Source organism: Schistocerca serialis, chromosome 6, assembly GCF_023864345.2.
Source record: "Schistocerca serialis cubense isolate TAMUIC-IGC-003099 chromosome 6, iqSchSeri2.2, whole genome shotgun sequence".
NCBI lineage: Eukaryota > Metazoa > Arthropoda > Insecta > Orthoptera > Acrididae > Schistocerca > Schistocerca serialis.
Window position 1 is genome coordinate 285,353,394 of NC_064643.1, and position 15,784 is coordinate 285,369,177.

General features: G+C 45.2%; 1 protein-coding gene across 2 annotated transcripts in view; it reads left to right on the top strand.

Moving 5' to 3' along the window:
* The window catches only part of LOC126483878 (high affinity cAMP-specific and IBMX-insensitive 3',5'-cyclic phosphodiesterase 8A), a 1,729,999-nt gene that overhangs the window by 1,260,534 nt on the left and 453,681 nt on the right, over positions 1-15,784 (top strand). The window lies entirely within an intron of this gene.

Below are 15,784 nucleotides of genomic sequence, written 5' to 3' on the forward strand. Positions count from 1 at the left end.
TTCCAGACTGTAGCGCCTTTAACCGCTCGGCCACTTCGGCCGGCAGTTAACATGGCATTGTCATCCAGGTCTGAGCTATCTTGGGGGTTTAAAGTCTATAGCACAAAGGGAAGTTAGTTTGAAATCAGTTACACAGTTTGTACCGAACAAACACACCAGAAAGCGACCTGACAAAAACGTCTTAAAAAATCCCAATTTTCTTACCCATGATATCGTGTATTTCGACGATGTAGGATGTGAAACAGCCTCTACTCTTCGTCTAATCAGTCAACCAGCCTCCCACTCCTAGTCCTTTTTATGTGTAAATCCACCATTTATATAATTTTGTTGTTTTATAATGTTTTGGATTTATTAAGCTCTCCAGGGTGTCCTTTCTCTGCCTGTGCTTCCTCGTTTCTCCATGCAAGGAGGCACAATCAAGCTTGGAGCTGGAATGGAATTGTTTTATTTTCATTGTTATTAAATTTCTCGTTCAGCATGGATTGTATCTGTAACCAGCTGTCCTAAGCATAGATGCTCACTGGACTGAAATTATTATTATTATTATTATTATCATTATTTTCGATTATTCCCTTTTGAGAGAGCGATTGAACTTGAGTAGTCATGATTTCTTCTTCTGTCTTCGTTCTTCCCAAATTCTCTTCATACGTTCTCGCGTTCTTCCGACCATCTTTTTCCTGTTCTGTTCTCCGTATGTTCGTGTTTAAGTGTGTGTTTCTTTACGATGTCTTTACGATGTTCTCTGTTGTTTATGTTGTCTTGTGTGGTCCCAGTTCTTTAATGCCTTCTTCAGCTTCAGTGATCCACTTAGTCTTGTTTTTTCTCTTGTTTACTATCTCAAATATTTGTCTTGTGAGCCTGATTTTATTCATCCTGCTGATATGTTCATAAAGTTTCATCCTTCTCTTTCTAATGGTGTCTGTTATTGATTCTATGTCTTTGGAAATCTCTCTAATTGGCCTCTTCATCCAAATTCCTTCCCGAAACTCTGGTCCATATATTTTCCTCACAATTTTTCTTTCCTGCTTCTCATTCTCTCTAATCTTCGTATGACCATGAATCACTGTAGTTTCTGCAGCATAAAGTGCTTCTGGTAGGACTACTGTGTTGTATCGCCTTAGCTTCGCATTGACAGAAATAGATTTCTTATTATAGTGAGTCCAAGTGGGCTTAGATTTTTTTTTTTTTTTTTTTTTGTAATCTGGAGATCCTATCTTTATTGGCTATTGAGTTCAGTCCTGATGGTTGGATTATCTGTCCCAGATATCTGAAGTGGGCAACTTGTGCCACTTTCCTGTATTGAGTAGTTCAAATGGCTCTGAGCACTATGGGACTTAACATCTGATGTCATCAGTCCCCTAAAACATAGAACTACTTAAACCTAACTAACCTAAGGACATCACGCACATCCACTGCCCGAGGCAGGATTCGAACCTGCGACCGTAGCGGTCGCGCGGTTCCGGACCGAAGCGCCTAGAACCGCTCGACCACAGCGGCCGTCCCGTCAGGTAACCTGCATAGTATGATGTAGATGTTGATAAAATAATAACAAACAAACAAAATTTTGAGGTGACAATGCGTAACGCTTTTTCACAGGCTATTAAGGCAGAGTATGAATCTTAAAAGAAGGAAAAAAAGGATTTAAATGATAAGCAACTAGAACCACTGCACTGTCCGTAAGTAAGAGGGCATGCTATAGAACGTTACGTCGACCACTGGTGGCGCTCTGCTTCCGACAACAGGATGTTTACATTGCTGGACACTTACATAGCGGTGTCGGCGCAGATCGGACAGGGGACACACCACCTCATTGCGGGCATAGGGAACATTTCTGGTGGACGGGGACTTCCGGCATGCCGGTAGGCTGTAACTTAGTGAGAAGTTAGTTTCCAGTATAACTGGGCGCAAATTGGCCCATTTTTGTGAAGGTGCAAACTGCGCCTGGATCCGATTTCATACACGAGTATCATGTCGTAAAGGGCTCTTCTCCGCTTCGTACTGACATTCGCAGTTTTCATCCGTAATCAGTCCGTCGAAGTTCACATATCGACGCTATAGAGAGTACAGAACCGCTCACTACGACTGACTAGCTCTGTACCTACCAAGGAGTTTTCCGGCAGCTCAGCGGGAAGAAATGACTGAGGTCCCACGTCTCAGCGACCAATTTAGAGCGACTTCCCTCTTCTTTTGCGAGGAGACGCGACGTTCATACAACACGAAGATTCAGGCGCTACGCAGAAAATTTCACCGAGCGTCCATCCACGATGGCCACAACAACTAACTTCATAGACAGCTGCTGTTTAAAGACAGTTTGCACAGACAAGAGGACAATCATAGCTGGATCACAATGTCTACCTGCATGATGTGCACGAACGCGGCTTACGGTCACAGACTTGAGTGGAAACCTTTCCGCATCACGTTTTGTGCTAATCACACGACCAGGCCGTTCCACGGAGCTTGGATTCGTTTATACGCGATCCCAGTCATATTAATGCGTCCACCGCCTATGTTCAACGTCTATGTACAATAACCACTCACAGACGACAGACGGCAGTACTAGCACTGGAGGGTCAGGGGGACGCGAAAAACAGCGCAGTCGCGCTTTCGGGCCAAGATTGGAAGCATTTCCAAGACGACTGGGTTTGAAAGTTGTTCACGTGCCACCGTGGTTAAAATATTCGGTGCAGGGCAAAATGGAGCTAACGAAAAGCGGCGCCGAGGCTCCTATTGCTCATCACGGGCCAGAGATGAAAGAGCTGAACGACGCATGCGGAGATGTGTACGGCCGAATAAAGGTGCAACTGTTGAACAACTGCCTGTCCAGATTAATCAAGGGGCTACCAACAGCGTGTCCTTAACGACCGTTGAGCGAACGTTGCTGCGTCTGCCTCTCCGCAACATGTGTCTAATGCTTCCACCCGTGCTGACTGCTGTTCAACGGCCATGAAGGCTGGAATTTGCACGCCATAGCATAGTGGCCTTTCCAGATAAATCATGTTTTATGCGCGGTCGGACAGACGGCCATTGGAGTGAACGGCGTGAAACATTTGAAAGCAAACACCATGAAAACAGAAAGGAGCGTTATTGTCTGGGGAATATTTTCATGGCATTCCCTTAGTGATCTCATCATTCTGGAGGGCACAGTGCGTCAAAACACGTACACATATATCGTTGGGGTCAATGAAGATCCCTAAATGCAGTTTGTGTTTCTTTGGCACAATGGCACCTGTCAGCTAGACAATGCAACATGTCACACAGCTCATAGTGTACGTATGTGTTTCAAAGAGCACCTGGATGAGTTTATCATACTGCCCTGGTGACCAAACTCCCTGGCTTTAAATACAATCGAGAATCTGTCGGCCCACCTCAATCGGGATGTCGCGCCATGGATCCTCAAGCGAGTTGGCCACGGCTCTGTAGTCGGTATGACTCCATATCCCTGCCGATACCTTCCAGAACCTCGTTGACTCTCTTCCTGCACGTTTAGCCGCGTTCCGCGCTGAAAAAAATGGTTACTCTGGCTTTTGGCAAGGGGGCATATTAATGTCAACGGACAGTGTATGTGTCACGTGTTATTCGGTGGCAACTGCTGCGCACTGTCTTGTCCACCAATAAAATCTACGCATTTATGAGCTGGAGTCGGAAATCTAGGTGTTTGGTCTGAACCACACTCCTGAAAGCGATTTCATCTACTGCTAGACACCATGTTACACGACAGATGAACGAGTTAACTGTCGTCTACGGCTCTTCTCTGGTTAATGTATCTTAACGTCATTTCATTACAGAGCACTACAGCGCCAAAAGATACACAAAAAGAGTCACCGATGTCGTCTCAGTTTCATAAATGTTCAAAGTCGGTCATAGTAATGGACAATAAAACCGTTAAGATATTAAAGCTGTTTATAACATGCTACCACGATGTTGGAAACTCAGGTGCCAACATTCTATGAAAAACAAGCAAGACATACAAAAACTTGTGCCAGCGGCCTGCCACGTTTGACTGTTTACGTTCTTATTTCCCCATAGCGTAGGCTTTTTCTTCATCCAGGTATTGTAAGCAGTAAAGACAAGACATACAAAAACTTGTGCCAGCGGCCTGCCACGTTTGACTGTTTACGTTCTTATTTCCCCATAGCGTAGGCTTTTTCTTCATCCAGGTATTGTAAGCAGTAAAGACGTTTTTGCTGCCGAAATTTCGTCTCTTTTGTGGAGGAACACTTGCTTGAAAACTACCAGGCCCTCCTCCAAAATAAAGGTTTAGAAGACAAAAAACCAGAGAATCCATTACGGTGCTAGGGTGTGCTCGGTCAGAGTAGGTTAGCTCACGATGTTAGCAGGCGATGCTACAAAATCGTTTCTGCACATGTCCAATCTGGCTGTATTCAAGATTTCAGAACTTCACACTCGACACAGTCAATTTATCGTTGTGTCCTCGGAGTCTTTCATGACAGTAAACCTCAACGAAATCTTCGCGGTTTTCAAGTAGCATCGGTTCGAATAAAACACTCGAGTTTTCGACAGATGTCTCCGCCACCTTCATCAGGAGTAAAAATCACGGTCTGCAAGGGCTATCACAGTGTTCCTCTAATAAAGGCTGATATTGCTACATGAGGAAAGCTGCAGGAAACGATCCCTGTGAGGACAAGGACCGAAAGTGGACATATGCACGCATGGTCGGAAATGTATTCCAATGGAGGTACACGCACTTGGAGATGGAGTGACCCCGGTACAAGCAGCGGCTTACATCACCAAGGTGATGTAAGCCGGTCACCCGTCTGGAGCATTCTCCGTGACAGCTGCAATTATCTGCATTACTCCTAATGTGTGCAGGCCTCATTACCTACGAACTTTCGTCCGCTGTGACGGTTTTGTCGTTGCTTCGTCTCATATGACACCACGGATTGGGATTTCTGTCAACCAAACTATTCACAGGTGAAGCTACCTTTACAAGGGCCGGTATCGTCAGCCTTCACAGCACCCACCTGTGGGTGAAGAATCCGCATGGTTTCGTGACAGCGAATCATCAGCACCCGTTCAGCCTCGATGTGTGTTTGACGATCTGCCTATCGCCTAATGAGACCAGGCATCCTTCCACAATGCCTCACAGAGGGGGTATATTTACACTTCCTGCGGATAACCATGCCGCTCCTGCTTAAAGAAATGGTATTGGTGGTACGAAAAGTACTGAGGCTACTACATGATGGTCGCTAAAAATGGGAAATATTAATGTAATATATTATACTAGAACTGACATGTGATTACATTTTCACGCAGTTTGAGTGCATAGATCCTGAGAAATCAGTACCCAGAACAACCACCTCTGGCCGTAATAACGGCTTTGAAACGCCTGGGCATTGAGTCAAACTGAGCTTGGATGGTGTGTACAGGTACAGCTGCCCATGCAGCTTCAACACAATACCATAGTTCATCAAGAGTAGTGACTGGCTTATTGCGACGAACCAGTTGCTCGGCCACCATTGACCAGACGTTTTCAATCGGTGAGAGATCTGGAGAAGGTGCTGCCCAGGGCAGCAGTCGAACATTTCCTGTATCCAGAAAGGCCCGTACAGGACATGCAACATGCGGTCGTGCATTATGCTGTTGAAATGTCCGGTTTCGCAGGGATCGAATGAAGGGTAGAGCCACGGGTCGTAACACATCTGAAATGTAACGTCCACTGTTCAAAGTGCCGTTAATGCAAACAAGAGGTGACCGAGACGTGTAACCAATGGCACCCCATACCATCACGCCGGGTGATACGCCAGTATGGCGATGACGAATACACGCTACCAATGTGCGTTCACTGCGATGTCGCCAAACACGGATGCGACCATCATGATGCTGTAAACAGAACCTGGATTCATCCGAAAAAACTGATGTTTTGCCATTCGTGCACCCAGATTGAGTATACCATCGCAGGTGCTCCTGTCTGTGATGCAGCGTCAAGGATAACCGCAGCCATGGTCTCCGAGATGATAGTCCATGCTGCTGCAAACGTCGTCGAACTGTTCGTGCAGATGGTTGTTGTCTTCCAAACGTCCCCGTCTGTTGACTGAGGGATCGAGACGTGGCTGTACGATCCGTTACAGCCATACGGATAAGCTCATTGTCATCTCGACTGCTAGTGATAGGAGGCCGTTGGGATCCGACACGGCGTTGCGTATTACCCTCCTGAACCCACCTATTCCATATTCTGCTGACAGTCATTGGATCTCTACCAACGCCAGCAGCAATGTCACGATACGATAAACCGCAATCGCGATAGGCCACAATCAGACCTTTACCAAAGTCGGAAAAGTGATGGTACGCATTTCTCCTCCTTATACGAGGCATCACAACAATGTTTCACCAGGCAACGCCGGTGAACTGCTATTTGTGTTTGAGAAATCGGTTGGAAACGCTCCTCATGTCACCACGTTGTAGGTGTCGCCACCGGCGCCAATCTTGTGTGAATGCTCTGAAAAGCTAATCATTTACATATCACAGCATCTTCTTCCTGTCGGTTAAATTTCACGTCTGTAGCAAGTCAACTTCGTGGTGTAGCAATTTTAATAGCCAGTCGTGTACCTTAAGCCACGACACACGGCAACAGAGACGTAATTGTGTCAGAAATGGTCTACCAATTCTTATGCCATATCTTTGATAGTCGCTTCGTCACTGTTATTAAAATAGCACTTATCGCTTTTCCCACTTTCTGTAATAACGTAGTATTTCAAACAAATGCAAATTTTACAAATAAAAATTAATCCTCTCATAAAAATGGTTTATTTAAAAACGAAAAATTTTAGCACTGTTGTTATACGGCTAGTTGGTGTTTCGTATTTTTCCCCCTCAGTTATTAGTAAAAAATAAAAGAAACACCTGTTATAGCCGTGACCAAACAAATACCGAAAAATACCAGTTACTCGAAACTAAACTACCGATATCGATTTTAGCTGGGCGGTTTCTCCTATCGTTAACTTGAAGTTTCCGTGAGTTGCCGCGGCGATCCAGGTGGCCGAGTGCAGCTCTGGCGTACGGAGAGCGCGACGGAAGGTGGGGCGGCGGTAACAAGAAGCGTCACGGGGATGACTTACTCGCCCGCTCTCAAAGGCGGCCGCCGCGGCGCAGCACAAGAAAAGGCGGCGCCTTGTGCGGCGGCCAATTACTGATATGGCCGTCCGTCAGCGGCCCGCCGCGGCCATAACTCACGCCGGACTGATGAAATGCGCGGGCGTGGCGGCCCGCGGCCGGCGGCCGGCGTCGCGCTAACGAGCAGGCGCCGCCGGGACACCGGCCTTCGCGGGCCGTCAATCTCCTCGGCGCGCCGGCAGAGGCGCGCTCGTTAGCCGCTAAATGGCGCCGGGGTCGCGGAGCCGCGGCAATTAGGCTGCCGGTCAGCACAGAGCCCTGCGATGCGCCACTTCTGCCCGCACGTCAGGCCCGACTGCCGCTAGCGACTTGCCAGTCAATACAGAATACCCGGTTCGGCGCGAGTCACGCGCTCGTGCGTAAATCAGCCGCCAGCCACGTCGTGAGTGTGCCCGTAACGCCAATGACCGACTGAATAAAACCTTCTCGGGTGAGCCGTGTCGATTCGAATAAAATGTCCAACCTTTCGACAGCTTGTCTCCGCCGTCATCAGCAGTAAAAACTCCTGACTGCCAGGTTCCGCGACAGACGGTGTATGCAACGAGATACGGAACTGGCCTTTCCGCCCAAGCGTCACTTCTGGTACAATCCAGACGCTGCTATCTGGCTGTACAGGTTAATTTTCCAAAATCGGGTCAAAGCGCGGGAAACGAGCCCTGAGAAGGTAAGAAGCGCGGAGGCGCTGTAAAAAATATGTCTGAAAAGACCGCGCACAGAATCGTGCTTTTGTGTGTGTGTGTGTGGGGGGGGGGGGGGGGGGGGGGGAGTGGCGGGGAGGAGCGTGGTCTTGGTGCTCGATTCCTATTTGAGTTAGGAACACGGGGTAAGAATTTTTCAGATTAGCCCGGACCACTTGCATAGCCACTCCTACATTTCTCTTACTATGACTATGTTACAGTATATTAAGCAAGATTTGAACGACGAATTGGAGCTGGCACCCAGGCAATTGTGTGAATCGATTAATTCCTTTTCCAAAAGATTTTAAGTGACTGAAGTTAATGCTCGGCTTATCGTACTATTTGTATGCGCATCGTTCGGATTTTATGTGCAAAAACAGCCACTCTCTTTCGTATTTTACGTAAAAAAAACAGTCACTCTTAAATAACTCCGGACTAGAGCGAGACTGACGATTCAAAATTTGGTTCAGCGGTGTATAGGGCATTGGTCTAAGACAACATTTTACTGTTTGAAAAAACCTTGCTTCGTTTGGGTTTTTACGTGCCCGTCTTTCTGGGAGGTCTTGCAAGCGCGCAACTTCTACATTTTAAACTTGACGGGCCGCTTCAAACTCTGCACGATGATAGATAAATGGATAAAGTCAAAATAATTATTTTTATACAGTAATCTTTATCCATTGTCGAGATACGATGATGTAAAGTCGAGCTAAATGTTGCACGTTAAATCTGTTCTTACGTGAATTCATCGCAAGGAAACGGTTTAAAGCGAGTCAAACACATAAAATTTGAATTTGATAAAACTGAAAACCCTTTTCAAATATCTAGCACTATTCAGATGTTACGTGCAAAAACACGTTTTTTTTTTTTAATTTTATTACGCTCACCAGTTTGTGTTTTACACTTGTGCGTATTGCTTCACATTCTCTAAGTAGGTATACCAGTACATATAATTAATGGTCGTCCTGTTGTTTTGTGAAAGCTTTACCCCTCGCCACAATATAAGCAACGTGGTTGGAAAGACACTAAAATAAAAAAAAAAAACCTATACCGGAGCAGTCGTCGATATCAAGTAAAGGATGTCATGTTGTGTTACATGACACATGCCATCAAGTCATTCAACACGTCATTTGACATGTCGTCCAGTATGACACAAGATGTAATCAAAGGTTAGTATGCATGCATCCACTCTCTCGGATGCTTCCAGTTATAAATATAGCCTCACTCTCGATTTGTAGATCCCACTCTCTAGAAGCACGTAGATTTTTGTACTTGTTGTCACATCCTTCACCACACATGTAACAGCTGGCTAATAGAGCTCATTGCGCTGGGAAAGTAGGATTAACTCGTAAAAAGTCGCGAATATGTCAATGTTTTAAGTGTCTTTCAGCTGCTAGATAACTCGAAAAGCTAGTTTATCATCTGCATTTCTTCATGGTGTAGCAATTTTAATCGCCAGTAGTGTATGTGTTGTCTTGCAGTGTGCAGGACTCGCTCTCGCTTCCCGGTAATTTCTCGCCTTTGTCGCCAGACAACCATTTGTATTGCAGAATGGCAGCAACCGTAGTCTGGAAATATTTGTAATATGTGTCGTAGAATGAAGTACAACGCTTCATTTGCTTTAAAAGATTTGTCTGCCATTTCTATGAAACAATAAGAGGTCCAAAATTATAGTAACAGTAATAAATTAAAACTATAACATTTCTTTCGCGGTAGACAATAAAAATAGAAATTAGCTCATCTGCTGCCTTTGGATGCACAGTATCTTTTATCTGCTTGTAGCCCTTGAAAACGAACATTCTTACGAAAAACAGAGTTCTTATATCTCAGTTTTCATTCCTTAACACTGACTATTCGTAATGCCAAAATAGTGGTATGATCTCCGATTAAAACATGATTTTTGAGTAGAGTTTCAAAAAATTGGAATCAGTAGGAGAATACTGGTGATTTTATGCGGTATCCACCCACTTGGAACTTTTGTTTGCCTATTTAATTTGATATTTTGATTATGTGTGTCTTGAAACTGGGAGAGTCAAAATTTTTCAGTCTTTGTTCGATTTCTACATTAGTTACAGGAAATAATAGGAGTAAAAGACTGAAAATCGTTATTTGAGAAACCGCTTATTTTGATCGATTTTAACGCTTTCGTTAAACTTGCGTGGAAAGAAACCAATATAACCGAAAACCGGTTGTTTCAGCGCTAACCGCCATCCATACCTGACATTAGAACGATTAGTTTACTCGAGCCGCAGTCATTCCTATTTTTCGTGGCCAGCCATGCTAGCTGTCATGCGGAGGTACCGACTTCTGTTCCAGGTACTTCCAGAGATTTTTATTTCCTGGGAGGACTCTGACGCGGTTCTCTGCCCCTCCTCATCCCAACTGAGGTGCTACTTTATTGCGGCTCCAAGGTTTCGAAAGTCGACAACTGCCGGGAGAGCGGCATGCTGATTCGTGCCCTCCACACCGCATCCTCATAACGCCAAGTGGCAGAAGTGGTGCCTGGTCTGCAACCGGCGATCCTCTGGACCTGATCGCAGATTTACCACCTCGTTTTACGGTTCCGTACCTCAGTCGGTAAAAATGGAATTCTTGTAGGATCACTTTGTTGTCTGTCTTTCCGTCCTTCCGTCTGTCAAGAAGACTTTTGCTCAGGAAAGGGGAGACGTACCAAACTGAAATTTATGTCACATACTAAATCCTATGGCCCCAAGACAGTGCAATCAAAAGATACGACCATTTATGTCACATATTTTAATACTCGTAGAGGGTTGGGTTGGGTTGTTTGCGGGAAGAGACCAAACTGCGAGGTCATCGGCCTCGTCGGATCAGGGATGGACGGCGACCGTGCCCTTTCAAAGCAACCATCCCGGAATTTGCCTGGAGCGATTTAGGGAAATCACGGAAAATCTAAACCAGGACGGCCGGACGCGGGATTGAATCGTCGCCCTTCCGAATGCGAATCCAGTGTGCTAACCACTGCGCCACCTCACTCGGTATACTCGTAGACTCATTTGTTAAAATCTATAAGTACGTCTCATTGATCTAGAATAAAGAATTATTGAGTCTATTTTTGTTCTATCTTTGCAATTACAAAAAATACGTGATTTTTTTTCCAGGCGCGTTTCTCTTTATTGAGGTAAAGTATCATCAGTGGTCGGTGGTTATTTACATGTGAAAAACAGTGCGTTAAGAATGTTTTGATTTGTACTTACGGTGATTTTCGCTTGATTTCTCGCTTACATCGGGAAATGCTCTGTAAATATGCATTTCAGCAGTTTAGAGGCAATGTTCACTACACTTTTTTGCTTCGAATGATCGTTCCTGTTATATCTATGAGTAATTACCATTCCTTCTGGAATACCCTGTACACACTGCCGGAAAAAAATAGTACACCTAGAAAGACGATATCGATTTTGATCCGATGACGTCGTGTATCACCTGGGGGATAGTTGATCTGCTGATAATGGTTTCAACGTCGTCTGCCAACAGGTAGAATAGTGACGCAGCTACCAGAGCGCCAACTACGTCTACCCTTTTATAGGGAATGCTCACAGCCAGAAGGATCAGTCTGGTGCAAACGTGGGAAGCAAGAAGGCAACCGTGGCGCGGAGACGCACTCGTGCTTCCTATAGCGAGCTGAGCGCGTTTGAAAGGAGTCATATTGTGGCCTTCCGAGTGGCAGGATGATCCTTTCGGAGAAGCGCCGCAGAAGCCAGACGTGCTGCTTCAGTTGTGCAATGATGCTGGTATCGGTGGCCACGTGAACATTCTCACATCTGTAGACAAGGCTCTGGATGTCCACGCAGCACAGACGCCCTCCAGGAACGTCGTATTGTAAGGGCAGCAGTGGCAGATCTTACAGCTACCACAGCACAGATAAGAGGGCCTGTGAGCTCAGAAGTGTCAACACGAACTGTTGCGAACCGGTTATTAGTAGGGACGCTACAGGCAGGCACACCCCTCGCCCGTCTTCCACTCACGCCACAGCTTTGACGTGCACGGCTGAACTGGTGCAGTCGAACGACCACCTGGACGATGGAATGCCTCACAGTGCTCTTTAGCGACGAGGGCAGATTGTGCCTGCACGCAAGTGGTGGGAGTTTCGGAGTATGACGTCGACTTGATGAGCGCTGTCTCGTAGAATACATTCGTCCAACACACAGTGGCCCCTCCTCAGACCTTATGGTCTGGGGTGCGATAAGCTACAACTCTCACTCACCTTTGGTGTTCCTGGAGTGGACGCTAAACAGCACTCGGTACTTGCAGAATGTTGTTAGACCCGGCGTTCTCACAACGGGAGGGTGATGTGCTGTCCCAACTGGATACTGCTTGCCAACATACTTCCCGTCAAACTCAACGTGCGGTGCAAGACGTGCCGCAACTTCCATGACCAACACTATCTCCAGACTTATGTAAAAGTTTTTTTTTAATTACCGCTACCAATCACAAACTTTGTCAACTATTGTATTACTTATTTATCTAGCGACGAGTTTCGAGGTAATATCTCATCTTCAGGCTAAATGGCATTACAAAAACAACTTTATAATAAGGCCATACTTTTGTTACATAGCCTTTTCGTAAATGCTGTGGTCATCCTGTGGAAGAAGAGAAAACTTAGTAAGAGGCGATGTCACTTTGGAAGTTGAACTGATGTTTGCAGGAAAATGTTTAGTAACGGTTACTCACTTTTTTCGTCTGGCGTGGTAGTCTCGTTGTGATGCGCTGGGGTATTTCCATTTCCGTGGCTGTCTTGGTCACTGTTCACAAATTGTCACTAACATAGCAGTAACTTGGAAACACGATCGCAAACTGCTCTGTAGTGCAGTGGACAAGATGGCGGTCGAAATGCAGCTGGTTTCGATTTGACTATCGATTTGTCGATCTTTGTGGTGTCAGATGTTTACATGTCTTCCTCATTCGTATCTCAGGTGGCCTTCTTTGCCGCACCCCGAACAGGTCAGAGCCTGGCCGTCGTGTGTAATTATTGCACGGAATCCGCTGATCTGCAAGGAAGACGGTACGTGGCCTCGGAGATCCTTGGTGACCTGCCAGACGCCATTTACGGCAGGATATATCCGAAACTGCATCCACTTCTCCGCAGTATGGCCGTGGACTGTGCTGTATGGTCGGAGTGCAGCGACGACTTCCCGCGCAGGAAATTCGAATGCCAATTCGAAAATGAGATTCGTACGCATATCTAAGCCCACGTGGTCTACGGTTACCGCTCCGACATTACCATCAGCATGACAGAAGCGGAGCTCCTGTTTGGTCTATTTTAACATAGACCGTGCTGCTCACGACCGACAAATGTATTCTTATAATGTCGGTCGCCCGTATCTGCACTTCTTCTCGCAGAAAACACTTCACCTCGAGTGCCTTGGTTGAGCATAATCGTTGCAGAAAGTAAATCGGAGTGTAGCTTTACGGTAACGGTTTGCCATGTATCGTAGACAGTAAAGCCGGCACGTAAACGACGGCCGCAAGAATGTAAACAAGGCGAGCTCGCGCTCCACACACAGAAACCCTGGCGTGTCCGCTCTGTTGCCCTGCCAAAAGCAGACTACATTTGACTATCCAAGCACGACTCAAAGCCAGACCCAAGCTTCCACATGCCGTCAACCGTGTGTCTGCATCCTTGTCTCGCACATCCATTATGTATATACCCGTACAGGGAAAACATTTTACTTCAAAGTCGCTTGCTTGGTATCGGTGGATAAGTATGATATTGCAGTGCCTGTTTTATTCAGAAATACCATTCAAAGTTCCTTCAGACATCAAAGGAAGAGGCATATCGGCGACTACAGCCGTTATGAAATACATTAAATGTATTCGCAGCTGCAGCGATGCATATCCAAAGGAACACTTCATCGTAATTCAGAATACCTCAGGGACTGCAAGATAGTACACAGTTTTAATCTCCCAGGAAGTTTAATAGCAGTGTACATTCCACTGCACAGTCAAAGATTCATTCCTTTCCTTTCTTTTTGAGTCTTACGCCGACTGGAAATGTAGCAGAGTTTCGCCTTCGAACCTCTCCAATGTCGGAAATTCCTATAGAATTTGCATCTCTGATACGATTGTTTTGAAAGCTATGTTTTACCCACAGTGCAGGTTCAAAGTTTGACCTTAAAACATAGAAATATCAAGTAGCAGCAACACCGTTGCCAGCCATATTCTCTGCTATCTTCCGAGCTCCTCAGACCCAACACCAAAGAGTGTCACTGTTTACAAATCGCCTCACGTAAGCCCAACGTACTGGTCACCCCATAAAAGAACATACTCGTCGATTTGGAGCCCTGTAGATGCGTAGAGTTGCTACCAGGTGGTCATAAGACGCTCCACAGATAGCGTAAGTCACATTGCAACGATTCCAGATTTATTTTTTTTTAGTTTTGGGGAAAAATATTTTTAAAGGGAACTTGTCCGAAGTGAAATTTGTGGGGAAAAAAAAATTTGGTACCGGGGAAATTTAGGAAGTATTTTAGCTGTCTAGCCTTACTACTAATCTCACATCGGATACTTTTGTTCGAACAATACATACTTAGTCTTTTTAGATATTCATTAGACGTCACTCTGTCCTCAAATCAATCCAGACAACTGTTCTTTTGTAGGAGACGTTAGGCCCGCCAGGGTGATACCTCTCCGTGACATGATTGTGACGTGTACATGCCCAGTTTCGACCGTTGGGCGTGGTCCTATCGACTTCTGAGGAGACACCCTATTGAATTTCGTCGTTTTATTTGAAGCTTGTATTTAGTGGGTTTTACATTAGAACGTATGTCTTAAGAACATAATTATGTTGTTTCAAATACTGGGTACATCCCGAAAACGTGTCGGTATTGATATGACTCGCTACAGTTAAATGTGAGGTAACGGAAGATCGGCGGTTAAGCGCCTTGACAAGGTATAAGTAAAAAACACATTAGCGTAGAGGGTAGAGAGCTGTCGAGTTGCGAAGGGAAATACGGTCTGTGTGCTAATGGTAAATCAGTAGAATAACGATAAAAATATGAAGAAACGAAATGTGGCGCCGTTAGAGCATGTTTGTTCTTTTTGTGGTCAGGCTGTTGTTTTTATTTACAAATTGAAAATTTTAATTTAAGTCCTATAATTTTTTGATACGTATTATAAATTTTACGGAGGTGAACACACAACTCCAGCTCTTCAAGCTGCCCATACTGATAAAAAATAATGTCTTAAAGGAGTAGGTAGATTTAAGATATTTGGGAAAAGTGCCGAAATGGTATCATTTCGGGGAATTTTTATTTTTTATGTTATGACGAAATTTCGATAACTCAATCTGGAAACCCTGAAACATCGCAGTTGTGTGTATGTGCCAGTCGGTTGTGCTGAATCAGCGTAGTAAAATGGGGCAACTTTGGGACGTGACAGAGTAGCGAAAGGAGTTTTCATGTTTTTCACGTACGATGACCACACTGTTAACTGTTGACTGATTTGTCGGTGTGTCAACGCATATTGTTGTATAGGTATACATCGAATGCTGCAACACGTGCAGCCATGAAATACGGCCTACGAAAAGTGCTTGTAAAGAACAGTACATAACGACAGTACACGGAGATGAGTGTCACTCATTGTCAATCATATTAGGTTGCAAGCCCGACACGAGTTTGCGCTGTCAGTGAACGCAGATTTACCTCAACCATCTTCAAACCGAAAGTTGCGGAGGGAACTGTATTTAATGGACATCTGGATTTGGGTACCTATTCTTTTCAAATAATGCCAGGTATTGCCCCGAACGGGACAATGAGACGTTTAACGCACTGTGTATCAGTCGTAGATTAGGCCTGAGGTGGTTCTGTCATGTTTGGTAGGTGTTTTTTTTGTTTTTTTTATTTTATTTTTTATTTTTTACTACGAGTTAGGAACACTGATTCATATTTCTTCACACCTACGTTCCTGCTGTGACAAATACTCAGACACTCTGACGCACTTCAGTTGTCCATTAAACCACGTGA